This window comes from Chrysochloris asiatica, unplaced genomic scaffold (assembly GCF_000296735.1).
Source record: "Chrysochloris asiatica unplaced genomic scaffold, ChrAsi1.0 scaffold00012, whole genome shotgun sequence".
Classification (NCBI taxonomy): Eukaryota; Metazoa; Chordata; class Mammalia; order Afrosoricida; family Chrysochloridae; genus Chrysochloris; species Chrysochloris asiatica.
The window spans coordinates 6,731,579-6,746,758 of record NW_006408530.1 but is presented as its reverse complement, the minus strand read 5'-3'; the positions used below and the strand labels follow the sequence as shown (position 1 = coordinate 6,746,758).

At 39.6% G+C, this 15,180-nt stretch overlaps 1 protein-coding gene and 1 pseudogene across 1 annotated transcript in view; one reads left to right on the top strand and one right to left on the bottom strand.

Moving 5' to 3' along the window:
• STAM2 (signal transducing adaptor molecule (SH3 domain and ITAM motif) 2) overlaps positions 1-15,180 on the bottom strand; it is a 54,451-nt gene that overhangs the window by 24,173 nt on the left and 15,098 nt on the right. The gene's annotated exons all lie outside the window — the stretch shown is intronic.
• Positions 518-12,130, top strand: LOC102835629 (annotated as a pseudogene).

Below are 15,180 nucleotides of genomic sequence, written 5' to 3'. Positions count from 1 at the left end.
AGATGATAGAGTGACATAGCAGTTTAGAAAAGCTGGACATTTGGGACATCTTTAACCTCTACCTCATAGAAACCAGCTTGTTTATTCATTTTTCAATTCCATTTATCAACAAACTTTTTGAAGTCCCCTTGTATATTTAAAACTAAATAAAATAGGGTCAGAGGTATGGTATCTCTAAAAAATAAACCCCCAAAATAGCAATCCTACCCTTCCTAGTTCTAAACAAGTTGAGAAGCAAAACAAAGAGTATGACGTCAAGAAGCCATGGTGGTACAGTGTTGTTAAAGTGCATGTCACTAACCAAAAGGCAGCAGGCCGCTTCTATAATGATTTACAGCCTCTACAGGGGCAGTTCTACTTGGTCCAGTAAGGTCATTCTGAGTCAGAATCGACTCAAGAGTAGTGAGCTTTAGATTACAGCTTTAGACAATATGTCTAAAGCCAAATGAGCTTGTTAATAAACAATAAACCCCAGAAGGGGTATGGGTTAGCCACCAATTACAAGTAGCATTAGACAATGAGAGACCTGCTAAGCAGGGCTCATTACGCTTACATTTACCAATCAGGTAAGTCATTACACCAAGAATGGAGGGAAGAAAGGGGCAAAGGCAGACCCAGACTGAGACTAATGGAACTTTCTTCTCAGAAAAGAAACATCAGGAAAGAAAAAGTATTTCCCCACAATGCTGTGGTCATACTAAATGTATCATTTCTTTCTTTCTTTTTTTTTTTTTTAATGAATCATTTCTTAACCTGTACTTCCTCTTATCATAAATAAGAAAAGTGGTCAGTGTAGGTATGTTGCATGTGGTTACTAGACTACTGGTGAAAATAAAGAGCAGCTGGCGAGGCTTTCTGAAAGTGGATGGAGCAAGGTGGGAAAGGCGAAGTGCAATAGGAAGCAGAGCTCTGTGTCTGTCTTCTCAGGACTCACTGTCGTTGCTCTTGAGACCACTTGCAAAAGGCTGGAGCAAGAAAAGCAAGGAGGACAACTAGTAGGGAGACAGTATGGGACTCAGGCAAAAGGGAGGCTAACTAAGAGGGAAGAATATTCTAGAACTCCAGAGTAAACATGAGAAGACTAGGAAAAGCAATAGAGATGAGGGGCCTTTTTTAGAAGGGCAGAGAGAGAAAAGGGGCAAACAAGACCACATATAGCCTGGCTTATTGGCTCATCATACACACACACACACACACACACACAAAATATGTACACAACATAAATATTCCAATATACAATTTTACATTGGACTCAAAGATCACCCCCTTCTCTTTCACCAGTATCCCCCAATCCAGGCCATATCCATTTTAGGATGAAGACTTCCAGGCAACTGGAATTAAAAGGTAGGAATCTGTAGGTGGGGAGAAGTCCTGCTCCTCACAGGTACCTCCAAAGGGTCCCAACCCTTTTCAATGGCACCTAGGGCAAAGGGGTCTGTGCCTCCACTCATATTGTCTGCTGCAGCTTGAATCCCAAATTCCCCTGTGACACTCCCTCCTCCTCACTGAGCTTTCCTCCACTTTGACTCTCTCCCCGTTTCCTCCTTACTTCTTCTACAGGTCCCTAACTCTCAGTCCCTGCGTCTTTGTCTCCCCAGTGCTGCATTATATTTTATTCCATAGAGACTGGCCACATATTCCCTATATAAGCTTGTGAGAAATTATCGATGAATTCTGGTAGAGTGCAAGTTATCAGTCTCTTTATTAGCTGGTAACTGAAAGGTTGGTGGTTCATACCCACCAGCCGCTCAAAAGCAATATGTGGCTTCAGAAAAAATTTTCAGCCTTGGGACAGTTTTTCAGTCCTATAGGATTGCTATACACTGTACAGCAACAGGTTTGGGGTTTTTTTTTTTTTTAATCTTTGTTATGCTCACTGGTGTATTTATATTGATATTCTATATCGAGTAAAAATATTAGGAGGTTAGAATGTCAAGCATATGGCCTTTCAGTGTTTCATAGCTTAAATATTCTACCATGTTTGTTGTATCTTACTCCTCCCATATAGAGGGAATTTCTGTTTCATTCACCATGCTTATTTCTAGGACACAGAACAGTGTCTGTGTTGTTGTTAAGTATTGTCAAGTCAGTTCCAAATCAAAGTGATCCTGTATAGGGTTTCTGAAGAGTGGTTGGTGGGTTTGAATTACCGACGTTAAGGCAAGCAACCAGTGCTTATTATTCTACAGTGTCAACCAGGGCACATTAGACAGAGGAATATTTTTACAAACTACCTGTCAGTAATCCAGCAACATTTAAGGAGCTATCCTTTGCTCATTGATATCAGAAGCCAGTTTAATCAATTACTAAGTTTTGTGAGTACCTATTTAAGTAAGTACAAACACATATACCAGTGGTCTTCAAAGAGTTCATGGAAATTATAAAAATCTATGCATGGATTTCAATTTGTTTTGGGGGATTAGGAGTAAGGAGTGAGGGTCAGGTTAGGCCTAAAGCTTTTTATAAAAATTAAGGTTATGGTTAGTACTAGGGTTATTTTTAATGGTAAGGATTAGACTAGGGCTAGGAGTAAGGTTTGATCTAGTTTTTAGGGTTACAATTAGGTTTATTTTTTTAAACTTTTTTCTTGGAGTTTACTTGATTTCCTCTTCATTTATAAGTTCTGTAACTGTATTACTCCCTTTTTACTTTTTGTTATAACTATATCTCTGGTTCTCTCTTTTCAGTCTTATAGGTCTGTTTCACCTTGTATACTTCCATATCTAGGTGGAATTTAAGGGATAGTGTCATGTTAGTGTCAGGCTGTTGTCTGGTACTGTGGTTCTATGTCCAAATAACTCAACTTTATTATTTTATATAAGGTTGGTCTTGGTTTTGCAAATTCTTTTCATTTTTGTTTGTCTTGACATGACCTAATTTCACAGTCATATTATTTGATGGGCAGTTTTGCTGGATATATGATTTTTTTTTTTTTTACAAAAATAGTAACAATAATTTAAACAAAACTGCTTTAAGCAGGACCATACTGGGTAACAGGGGTGACATTTTCTGTACAAGAATGGTAGACAGACTGACCCCACACTCTGTAAGAGAGATGGGGCATGTGGCTTGCAGTTCTTTCTTCAATAAACAAGGTAGATAGTGAATCAAAGCGCCCACACCTGTCATTGTCCTTCTCAGGATCACCCTGGATACTCAGAGAGCTGCCACTCAAAAACAGCCCCACCCCACCCCAGGGAGATAGCAGAGGAGGGGGAAGAGGAACTACTGTGAAGGTCCCCTTAGGGATGACCTTGGGAAGCGTTTGAACATCTCTCCACTGGCCCTCAGCTTATGAAGTTCTTCCTCTCTCCTCTGGCCCTTCTTTCACATGGTCATTCATATATATGAGGATGCTTCAAATAGTTCTTGGAAAGTTCCATTATCTTTTCATTCCATTTTCCCACCAATTTTGCGAAGCCTCCTTACTTGATTCTTCACATCTTACGCTTCCCCGAGGTAATGGATATATAATTCTTGATTGGCAATTTGTTTATTTCAGAGTTTTATATATGTTATTCCATTGTCTTTTTGCCTGCAAGGTTTCTGCTGAGAAATCAGTGTTTAGTCTTATTAATTCTCCTTTGTAGGTAACGAGTAATTTTTCCTGAGTTGCTCTCAGGTTTCTTGTCTTTGGTTTTGAAAAGCTTGGTGTTTTCCTTTAAGGGTCTATCCTGTTTGGGGAGTTCTGGTATAGCACTATAGGATAAGCACTGGACTGCTGACCTCAAGGTTGGCAGTTCAAGTCCATCAGCCGCTCACTGTCAATCCCATACAGAATCGTTGTCAGAACTTGATAGCAACAACAATCCTGGTTGGAGTTCATTCAACCATTTTCCATGATGTTAGGGAAGTTTTTTTCCAACAATTCTTGGACAATACTTTCTATGGTGTTTTGTGTGTCTCTTCTTGCTGTGAAATTCCTATAACACTTTTAAGTTATTTCTCTTGATAGTGTCCCACATAAATATTAGGCTTTCTTTGGATTTTTTTGTTCTTTTTTGTTTTTTTTTCTCTCCGATGTGTATTTTGAGATTTTTTTTTTGTGTATTTTGTGTTTTTGCTTTTTGTTTTTTTTATTTTCTTTTTTAGCCCTTCCAGTGTATTATCTATTTCTAAAGTCTTAGTGTTCATCTTCTGGCTTTCTAATGGCTGTTTTTGTATGGTTTCCAATCTTTCAATTATTTTGTCAGTTTTTTCCCTGAAATTTCCCATAGTTTTATCTGTTTTCCTTGATTTCATCTGCAATTTGCTCAATATCACAATCCCTTGGAGCTGCCTAATTAATATTCTTTTAAATTCCTATCAGGTAGTTCTGATACCATTCCTTGTGACATACTTTCTGTTTTTTGGTGACCTGTTTGAGGCACTCTTGTATTTTTGTGTAAGCTAAAACTGGTTTCTGAGACACTGTGTTGTATTTATATTTAGTTAATGACTGTATACTCAGGTATTCACCACCTGTTTTCTGGTAGATGAGTAGACACTGGAAGTATAAACACAGCTCTTTACTCACTGTTTGTGTAGCATAGTTCAGGGTGGGTTCACCTATCTCCAGAAGCAGGAGGCACTATGCCGGGTGCCTGACCTCAGGTAGAACAGAGGTTGTGCAGAAGGGAGTACCACTGGCTACTGGATTGGTGAGGGCAGGGACTGGCTATGCACCTGGCTACCAGGAGAGCAGGTGAACAATGGAGAACTGCACCCCCTGCTGCCAACCTCCAACTGTGTCCTGTGCCTGCAAGCTGCTGTATCCACAGCCACACCACCACCAGGCCACACAAACTGTTTATCTTCTCTCTCACGGCTCCTGTTCAGCTTCCTCTTCCAGTGGGCACTCAGTCTACCTCTCTGTCCTACCTTCTGATGCTCAGGGTTCCAAGATAACCATCTGTTATTTGTTTCACTGGATCTCCCATGTCTTTGTTGCAGAGTTGCCTACTCCGCCATCTTGCCCCCAACTCTCAATTTTTCTTTGACACCAAAATAAACTCACATTAACATTTTATAGCACGTCTGAGCAGGATCTAGTTTGATCCACTAAGAAGGATAAGACATCAGTTTCAAAAGAGCGCTTATCAAAGCAAAATGAATTCTGCTAAAATTGAAGCAAGCGCAAACATCAAATGTATAGTGACACTTGGCTGAAAGAACGGTGAAATCACTGATGCCTTACAAAAAGTTTATGAGAATGCCCCAAAGAAATCAACAGTTCATAAATGGATAACTCATTTTTAAAAGGTACAGGAGAATGTTGACGCTGAAGCTCACAGTAGCAAACCATCCACTTTAATTTGAGAGGAAACAGTCTTGTCTGTGCCCTAATTGAAGAGGACTGATTATTAACAGCAGAAACAATAGCCAATACTACAGACATCTCAATTGGTTCAACTTACACAATAATGACTGAAAATTTAAAGTGGAGCAAACTTTCTGCTTAATGGTTCTGAAAACTGTTAACACTCCAATCGGCTGCTGACAAAAACAGAACTTTCAATGAAAATTTAAACAAGGGGGATCACGACTCTGAAACATTTCTTCAAAGAATGTAACAAGAAATGAAGCACGGCTTTACCAGTATGAGCCTACAGACAAAGCATAATCAAAATAATGACTACCGAGAGACGGAAGTAGTTCAGTCAAAGCAAAAGCAGACTGGTCATGCATGGCAACAGCTTTCTGGGATGCTCAAGGCATTTTGCTTGCTGACTTTACAAAGGGCCAATGAACAATAACACCTGCTAATTATGAGATTGTTTTAAGAAAGTCAGCCAAATCCTTAGCTCAAAACTACCCAAGAAAATTCCAGAGAGTCCTCCAAGACAACAATGTTCCAGATCATCAAACAAGGGCAATTTTGCAAGATTATCAATGAGAAAGCATTTGGCATCCAACTTGCAGTCCTGATTTGGCTTCTTCTGATTTCTCTGCATTTCCTAATAAAGGACAGTCACTTATTTGCAATTAATAATGGAAAAAGACTAATGGCATGGCTCACCACTTACAAAAATGCCTTGAGCTGGATGGCGCTTTTGGTTGAGAAATGAAGTTTATATTTATATCTTTTATTTCCATTTTCCTACAAACTTCATGAAGACTTCTCACACACACACACACACACACACACACACACACAGAGTTGACTCCATTTTTGGACCACCTCATGAGCTGCCTTTTCCCTTCAAAGTTCAAAATGTAATGGTCATTTTTCTCAATTTGGGTAACATGATATAAATTTAAATGCAAAAAGCTACCTGATAGCCCCCAAAATGTTAAGTGTTTCAAAAATATCTAATCAGAATATTGTTTACTTGATTAATTTTCACAGAAAAATGGAAAATCCTGATTTGAATATTTTATCCAGCATATTTTCTCTATAAATATAGGACACACAATTACTCCTTTAAAAAATTATAAAATCTGAAGACTTTATAATGGCCTGCCAAAAAGGATCTCATTTTTAAAGTGAACTAAATAACAGTTAAATTATGTACTTACAAGTATTGTAAACTCCTGGACTATTTTAAATATTATAATTAAGAAACTATTCTTTTACAGTATGTCATTTTGCCCAGTTTTGAAGCCATATTTCACATTATCCTGTGTCAAATGCTTAGACAGGTTCAGAGCTAAGAGAACCCTCCTGGGGACTAAATGCTTAATTTCCAGGGGTTCGTGGGTGTAAGTTAAGTCATAACAATTCATCACCAGATTTTGATTCCTGTACACAGAGCCTCACACAATGAAATATTCAAAAAAATTCTAATAATATCATAAAGAATTATTCCATCAATACTTTAAAAAGAACCCCCAAAAAGTCATATTTAAGATTTTGATTTCTATTCTTTTTGGAATTTTATTGCTGCCATAATGTAACTTATTGAAGTATCATTATCGAGCAATAACCTACCTTGCTCCAAGTTTGTAGGTAGCCTAACTCACACTGTTTGCCCTGTTCCTCACCTCAGCCTCTGTGGACTATTTCTCACTTTCTGTAGTGCTCAAGGACAGGTATATTGTATGCAGCTGGGAGGTTCTGAGTGGAGGCTCAATGAAATATCAAAGAAGATTGCTTGTGTGTCACAAATGCTACCCTTCTTTTATCTGATTGTTGTGTTAATCTATATCTTGTAACTTCAGTAATGTAAAACACATGGAAAAGTATGTGCCTTCCCCAGAATGTGCATTCCAATGCCAATGTATACAGACTTTATGAATTCTGACCACAAGTGGGACTCCCTGAAGATGCCACCTTCTAATAAAATTATTTTTCTCTCTTTCTAAAAAAGAAAAAACAAAAAAACTCCCTGCTCTACAAAATCTATTATGTTCAAAATGTAGATTTTAAAAGGATACAAGTCTACCTGTAAAACTTAATAAAATATGCTCTGCAAGAAATAAACAAAAATTAACTACAGAAGATAAGAATACTCAAAAAAAAAAAAAAAAAAAGATTTGAAAGCACCTCCTATGTTTTGAGGAAAAATACCACTACCAAACTCATGACTAGTCTTCTATTTCTAACTATGACATAGTAACCAGGTACCAGACTTGCTATTCTAATGAAATCAGCTATTAAATAGGACAAAAAATCTGGGGCAACTATTTTCAGGAATGGAAAATATGAAGAGCTACCAAGGATCACTGGCCAAGGGCTAGGCCACACATACAGGGCAAGGCTTTCGAAGGTCTAGCATTAGATCACCCACTATGGGAATGGAAGGGAACACAGTACTTGCTAGCGTGGAAAGACCTTGATGGACACCTCATATTCAGTTGAGACCCCAAAAAAGGCCAGACCTTAGAAGTAAAAGTCCCTTAGAATTTAGTTCAAAACCCAAATAGGCCTGCCCCACAGAGGTCTGACAAAACCTAAAACATTCTACAATAACGTAACTACCTGGCAGAATGTATGCCAACACCCTTTGAAATGTGACACTATCTAGTCTCCCTACAAACAATCGCTCACAATGTCCAAAATAAAAATCACTGGGATGGAGTGCAGGCGCGTGTCCATGGAGAGAGGGTGAGCAGTCTGAGCTCCAGCCGGAGGCACGAGGGTGGGGGAAGATGTCCGTGCCACCATCCGGTCTGTGAGCAAGAGGATGCTGCAGCCCACCTGGGCCACTCTTACCCTAACACCCTTCAGCAGCACACAAGATAAAATTACTGCTGGTAGCGTACTGGATGCGAATAGGGCTGCTAACCTCAAGGTCAGCAGTTCGAAACTGCCAATGATTCTGCAAGAGAAAGATGAGGCTTTCTGCTCCCATAAAGATTTTCAGCTGAATGCAGAAAATACCAGAAATATGTTTACCTGTGCTTTCTTGATCTCGCAAAGGCTTTCGATTGTGCGGACCATGACAAGCTATGGACCACATTGTGAAGTATGAGTATTCTGGAACACTTAATTGTGCTCATGAGGAATCTGTAGCTAGACCAAGAGGCAGCTGTTCAAACAGAGCATGGGAACACTGAATGGTTTCAAATTAAGAAAGGTGTGCGATAAGGTTGTATTCTTTCACCATACTTATTCAATCTGTATGCTGAGCAAATAATCTGAGAAGCTGGGTTTTATGAAGAAAAACGTGGCATCAGGATTGGAGGAAGACTCATTAATAACCTGCGATATGCAGATGATACAACCTTGCTTGCTGAAAGTGAGGAGGACTTAAAACATTTACTGATAAAGATCAAAGGGCACAACCTTCAGTATGGGTTACATCTCAATGTAAAGAAAACAAAAATCCTCACCACTGGATCAATAAGCAACATTCTTATCAAAGGAGAAAAGATTGAAGTTGTCAAGGACTTCTCTTCTTGGATCAACTATCAACACTCACATAAGCAGCAATCAAGAAATCAAACGATGTATTACATTAGGCAAATCTGCTGCACAAGAACTTTTTAAAGTGTTGAAGAGCAAAGATGTCAGCTTGAAGACTAAGGTACACCTGACCCAAACCATGGTATTTTCAATAACATCATATGCATGTGAAAGCCTGACGGTGAATAAGGAAGACCGTAGAAGAATTGATGTTTTTGAGTTATGGTGTTAGAGGAGAATATAGAAAGTGCCATGGGCTGCCAAAAGAACCATTTTGAAAGAAGTGCTGTCAGAGTGCTCCTTAGAGGCCAAGATGGCCAAACTTCATTTCTTATACCTAGGACATATTGTCAGGAGGGACCAGTAGCTGGAGAAAGATATTAGGTTTGGTAAGGTGGAGGATCAGTGAAAAAGAGGAAGACCCCCCAACGAGATGGATTGGCCAAGTGGCAGCATTGATGAACTCAAGCGTGGTAACAGTAGTGAGGTTGGCCCAGGATTGGGCAGTGTTATGTTCTGCTGTGCATAGGGTCACAATGAGTCGGTAACAACTTGATGGCACCAAACAACAACAAAGATTTATAGCCTCGGAAACCCTATACAGGGTCACTATGGGTCGGAACTAACTCGATGGAACTTAACAACAACAAAGGTAAGTATGGAAAACAGGGGTGGGGAGTGTGGGGGGAGTAGCGGAGCTGGACACTTTCTCTTCCTTTGCTGCTGGGCTGGAGGCATTATTAACTCTTGACACCTGGAGAACTGGCTGGAGTCAACTCCCCACCCCCATGCAGTGACGACTTCCCAGCCGTGCCTTCTTCACTGGGTTATCTGCAGCCGTGTTCTGGCCCCAGATAACTCAATGGTAACTGAAAAGAAGACTTCTCTAAGAAACCAGCTGTCCAAATCCAGTAAGGAAAATGGTGAGGAAGATGAAGACAACAGAAAAGCTAAGGAGTCTCTAGAGACACCTAATAATGGTTTCTACCTTTTAAAATGATGTTAGTTAGTCTTCTTGGTTCCCAGACTATATACAGGCCAGTTTGATGTAAAACACTATCAAAGAAGTTACGAAAGTAGAGGCAGAGCAATTGAAACCATTTTTTATGAAGGAAGTTGGCAGTCACTTTGATGATTTTGTGGCCAATCTCATTGAAAAATCAGCATCATTAGACAAGTGTGGCTGTGCAGTCACATCTTTTTCTGGCTTTGAAGGAGAGGAGAAACCACTATGGAGGTAAAGATCTAAGGGCACTCCCAGCACAATGCAAGCTCTTTATCTTAAGGCAATCTCTGTTAGATGAGCAGTTTGAGGTGGACCACATCAGAACAATGCATCACGTTTATTGCATCTTTATCCTCAGCACACTGGTAGTAGACTACATTGATGAAAGTTGGTGCTTTAGTTCAGTCTCCTGTCTTATGCTTTTGGCAAATTTTCTATTGTTATTTGGACCTGGTAGACCATGTTCCTGTCTACACTTTTTGCTCCTTATTGCCTCTTTCTACATTGGGCCAATGCATATAGGAACGAAGCCAGTGCTTCGTTCTCTGGTCCATGGCTCACTTTTTGTATTCTTCCAGATTGGAGCTTTAGGTTTTGGACCAACATATATTATATTAGCATATACACCGCCACCAGCTTCCCAGCTCATTGTTATACTTGAAGACATTCATTTATCAGAGAAAATGTGTCTCGGGTAATAGATTCAACTAAGCAGAAATCCAGCACTGTACCAATACTCACAGTCAGCCAGTACTTGTACTTATTTGCTCCTGCCCTCATCTACCATGACAGCTACCCCAGGACCCTGATAAGATGGGGATATGCTGCTTCTCAGTTTGCATAGACTTTTGGTTGCATTTTTTATGTGTACCACATCTTTGAAAGGATCTGTGCCCCTTGTTTCAGAATATCAAATAGGAACCCTCCAGTGCTTGTGTCCTCATCCTGTGTGTACTGCCAGGTGTGCTGATTCTCTTCTGTACTTTTTTTTGCCTTTTTGCATTCCTGGCTCATTGCCTTTGCTGAGCTGTTATGTTTTGGTGGCAGGATGTTTTAAAGGGTTGGTGGAACTCTACATAGTATGCCATTTATTATAGGACCTGGAATGTGGTCGTCCGTGAGCAGCTGTATTACTAGGCTCAGAAGGATTTTCTCTGGTTTTCACTAAGAAGCTCAAATCTGCTGCAATGCTAGCAGTCATGCATGAATATGCCTTGGATCTCTGCTTGAGCGTTTTCACCCAGTGCTCTTCATGTTCTTTGGAATGGCTTTCAACTTCATCATCAGTGATAGTCGGAAAAGGCCAATTTGGAATGTTATGATGTGGGCTTCCCTTTTTGTGGGTCATGGAATCAGCCTGTGTTTTTATTTTCAAGAATGGTATGCACGTCAGCACTGTACGCTGAAAAAAATTCTACCTTTCTGGATTATGTTTGCCCTCCTTCCTGGACTTGCCATTATGTTTAAATTTGGGCTTTGTTTCCTTTCGTATCACTGAAGATTGGGTAGTCTGCCTGATTTGGAGCCAGCAGCTGTTTCCAATAGTTACAGAAGTTACCTGTATTCCTGGACCACTCTAGGTTTTACAGGTGGCACAATCCATTCCTAGGTTACACGAAGCTGAGCTTTTGGAATCTTGTTTCCCTAAGGCTTTTTTTTTCCCATTGTGGGAGAAGGGAAATGAATCACAAAGGTAATAGTGAATAAATGACAGATTTTGCTGGGTCATATCTGTTCAAGCTTTTGTAATTATATCTGTGCATCTTTTGTTTTTTGACTGTTTACAAAAAACACTTAAGAGAAATTGTTTAAGTACTTCTACCTTAAAATTAGTTTCACAAATTCTGTTGGAATACGTATGTAACTAAAATTTCAATTCGGAAAGAGCAGAAAAGTACGGAATTAACTGTTGCTATTTATACTAGAAGGAGAAAATGCTGTTTTACAAAGATAATCTTGTTATACACCCTGTTTTGTATTTTTATTTGATAAAAAAGTTCAGCTAGACTCAAAAAAAAAAAAAAAACAAAACTAAGTCTGAATACGTAGGTTTGAAAGTCAGTGTTCGAGCCAGGGGTTGCAATGACCTTTCTTACACTTTAGAATACATAAAGACCAAAGGAGATTCTGGTGAAGAAGTTGTTAAAGATGGGGTCAGAGTATTCATCGAAAAGAGCACAGCTAACCCTTTTAGGAAAAGAAATGGACATGCAGAACACAATTTATCCAGCAAGTTTATGTTCATTAATCCAAACATCAAAGGAACTTGTAGCTGTAGAGAGAGCTTTAATATCTGAACCTCAGAAGTGCTCTGGCTGTGAGCTCCAGGGACGCTCACGAATGCCTCAGATCACTAAGACTGTCACGTTCTTAGATTCACGGTGTATGGCTGCCTTACTAGGAAAATAAAGTAATGCATTTGAAGAAAAAAAAAAAATCACTGGTATGAAAAGCAAGAAAAGTGATCCTCAAATAAGTTCAAACAATCAATAGGGGGAAAAAGATGTTATTAGCATGACCCAGATGTTGAAACTAGCTAACAAACATGTTAAACCAGTATTACATGTTTTCAAAAACTTTTAAAGGAAAAGTTGATCATAATAAGTGAACAAATGAGAAACATCAGCAGAGAAATGGAAACTATAAAATATGGAACTTCTAGAACTAAAAAGTGTATCTCAACTTAAAAATTCACTGATTGGACTTAAAAGCATATTGAAGACTACAAAAATATGGTGAGTGAACAGGAAAACAGGTCAGTAGAAATCATCCACTCTGAAAAGAGAAAGACTGAAAAAGACTGAACAGAATCTCAGTATTAATTTTCTACAGCTGTGTAATAAATTACCACAAATCCAGTGGTTTAAAACCACACCCATTGTTAACTCATAGTTTTGTGGTTCAAACCCAGGCGTGCACAGCTGGGTTCTATGCCTGTGGTATCGATGTATCAGCTCAATAGACTCTTATCTGGACACTCTGAGAAAGAATTAACTTCCACCTCATTCAGGTTAACAGTTGAATTCAATTCCTTGGCGTCCAAGTCCCAGTTTTCTTGATGGGTGTCAGCCATGGATCACTCTTAGTTTATAGATGGTACCCACATTCTTGTCATATTGCTCCCCTAATCTTTAATCCAACAATGGCAAGTGAAATCCTTCTAAGGATTTGAATCTGTTTTACTTCTGCCACTAGTCAGAGAAAACACACTGCTTTGAAGGGTTCATGTGATTACACTGGGCCCAACCAGTAACTCTAAAATCATCTCATCTTCTGATTCACTGGATCACATAACTGTTTGTGCAGAGCTGGTAGTATTTAACTAAAATCATAGTAACTAAAGTAATGCATATCAAAACTGTTAGTACATTAAAACACACTCTAAAGCTTTTTTTTTTTTTGTCAAACTAAGAATAATCTGGAGTCCTGGTGTGGTGCTGTAGGATAAACACTGGACTGCTAACCACAAGGCTGGCAGTTCAAACCCACCAACTGTTCCTTAGAATCCTTATACATGGTCTCAATGAGTCAGAACCAACTCAATGGTACTTACAGCAGCAGCAACAACAGTAACAGGAATAATCTAGAACAACATACACAATCACATGGAAATTAGTAATGTAGATATAAAGATAATTTAGATTATTACAATAAATTACATTAAAAAATTATTATAATTGGAATACTACAGATCAGTATCTTTGTTTATGAACAAAACAATGCTTAGATCTTAAGAGGAAAAAAAAAACATTTTACAAGGAAAAGATCAGATAGAATGCGATCTCCACTTACTTAATCATCTAATAAAACAAAAACAGGAGCTTCAAAATGTTCATGGAAAAAAATCCATTATCTTTTAATTCCATTTTTCCATGAACTTTTTGGAGCCCCTTTGTATTTTAGAGCTTCTCTGCTTTAAGAAAGCCAAATGGTGGCATACAATACAGTGCTTGTCGCTCTTGTTTTCACTTCACATATTGCCCACATCATATTTTGAAGAGCTAGAGGGAGTAAGGAATTCAGCACATGGGACAAACAGGAAAAGAGATGGGAAAAACATAGGAAGGTCACCTTTAACCACCTTAAAACGATTCAGACTATCTACTAAAAAGGCAAAATGTTTAGGGTCAGCCTTTATTCTTGCAAGTTCACTTTGTTCTTGGCTGATAACTTCCAAAATGCCCTTTGTAATCCTACTAGGTGACATCAATGGCTGGTGGGTTTGAATGGCCAGTTTGTGATTACCAGTTCAATGTCTAACCCACAGTGTTATCAGGGCTCCTTATTCCTTAACTGCCTGGTTGCTGACTGCTGGTGAGCTGGTTCTAACTCACAGTAACCTTGTATAGGATTTCCAAGGCTGTAAATCTTTACTGAAGCAGAAAGCCTCATCTTAACCCCTGAGGAGTGCCTGGTGGACTTGAACTGCTGGCCTTGCAGTTAGCAGTCCAACAAGCAATCCACTATGCCATCAGGGCTCCTTTACTTCTTAACTAGAGGAAACTAAAGAAAGTCCTCAAATAGAACAGAGGTGGTTATTAACAAATAGATCTCAGTGGAAAAGGAATGCAAGTGTTCTACAGGGAGTGGGAGAACACAGAAGTGCTTGTCTTTCAAGTCTAGGCAATTTAGAGGTCCATTAAGAAAACCATGCTAGGGGTAGTCTAAAAGACACGAGCAATATGTAGGATTCCAAAAGAAGTGGGGGCTTCTGGGACAAGATGGAGGTGTAGGCAGGCGCATTTAGCAGATGCTCTGTAGCTATGTGTTTCAGGACAGGGCAGAGAAATGGACTGAGTATCCACCTGAAGAGGCAGCTAAACAACAGCAGCAAACAAGAAGGAAAATGGGAAGGCTACTGACTGGCCTGGAGCGGTGAGGCCAACCTGAGCTTTTGTGGACAGCTGTCGGGATTCTCCTTTGTTCTCCTTGACTTCCTGGTAGCTGGGGACGTGGCCAGTGCTCTCAATCTTCAGCCTAGTGGCCAACAGCCTCTGCTCTACCTGGAGTTGTTGTTGTCAAGTGCCGTCAAGTCAGTTTTGACCCACAGCGACCCTGTATAGTTTCTAAGGAGTGGCTGGTGAGCTTGAACCACAGACCTTATAGTTCAAACTGACTCTGCAGTCTAGCGCATCAGCCTACAGCGCCAAACAAGGACTCCATATGTAGTATGCTGTTGTTGTTATGTGCCGTGGAGTCAGTTCTGTCTCATACTTCCCTGCACAAGGTTTCCAAGGCTGTATATCTTTGTTGTTGTTGTTGTCAGGTGCCATCGAGTTGGAACCGACTCATAGCAACCCAATGCACAACAGAACGAAACAATGTCCGATCCTGGGCCAACCTCACT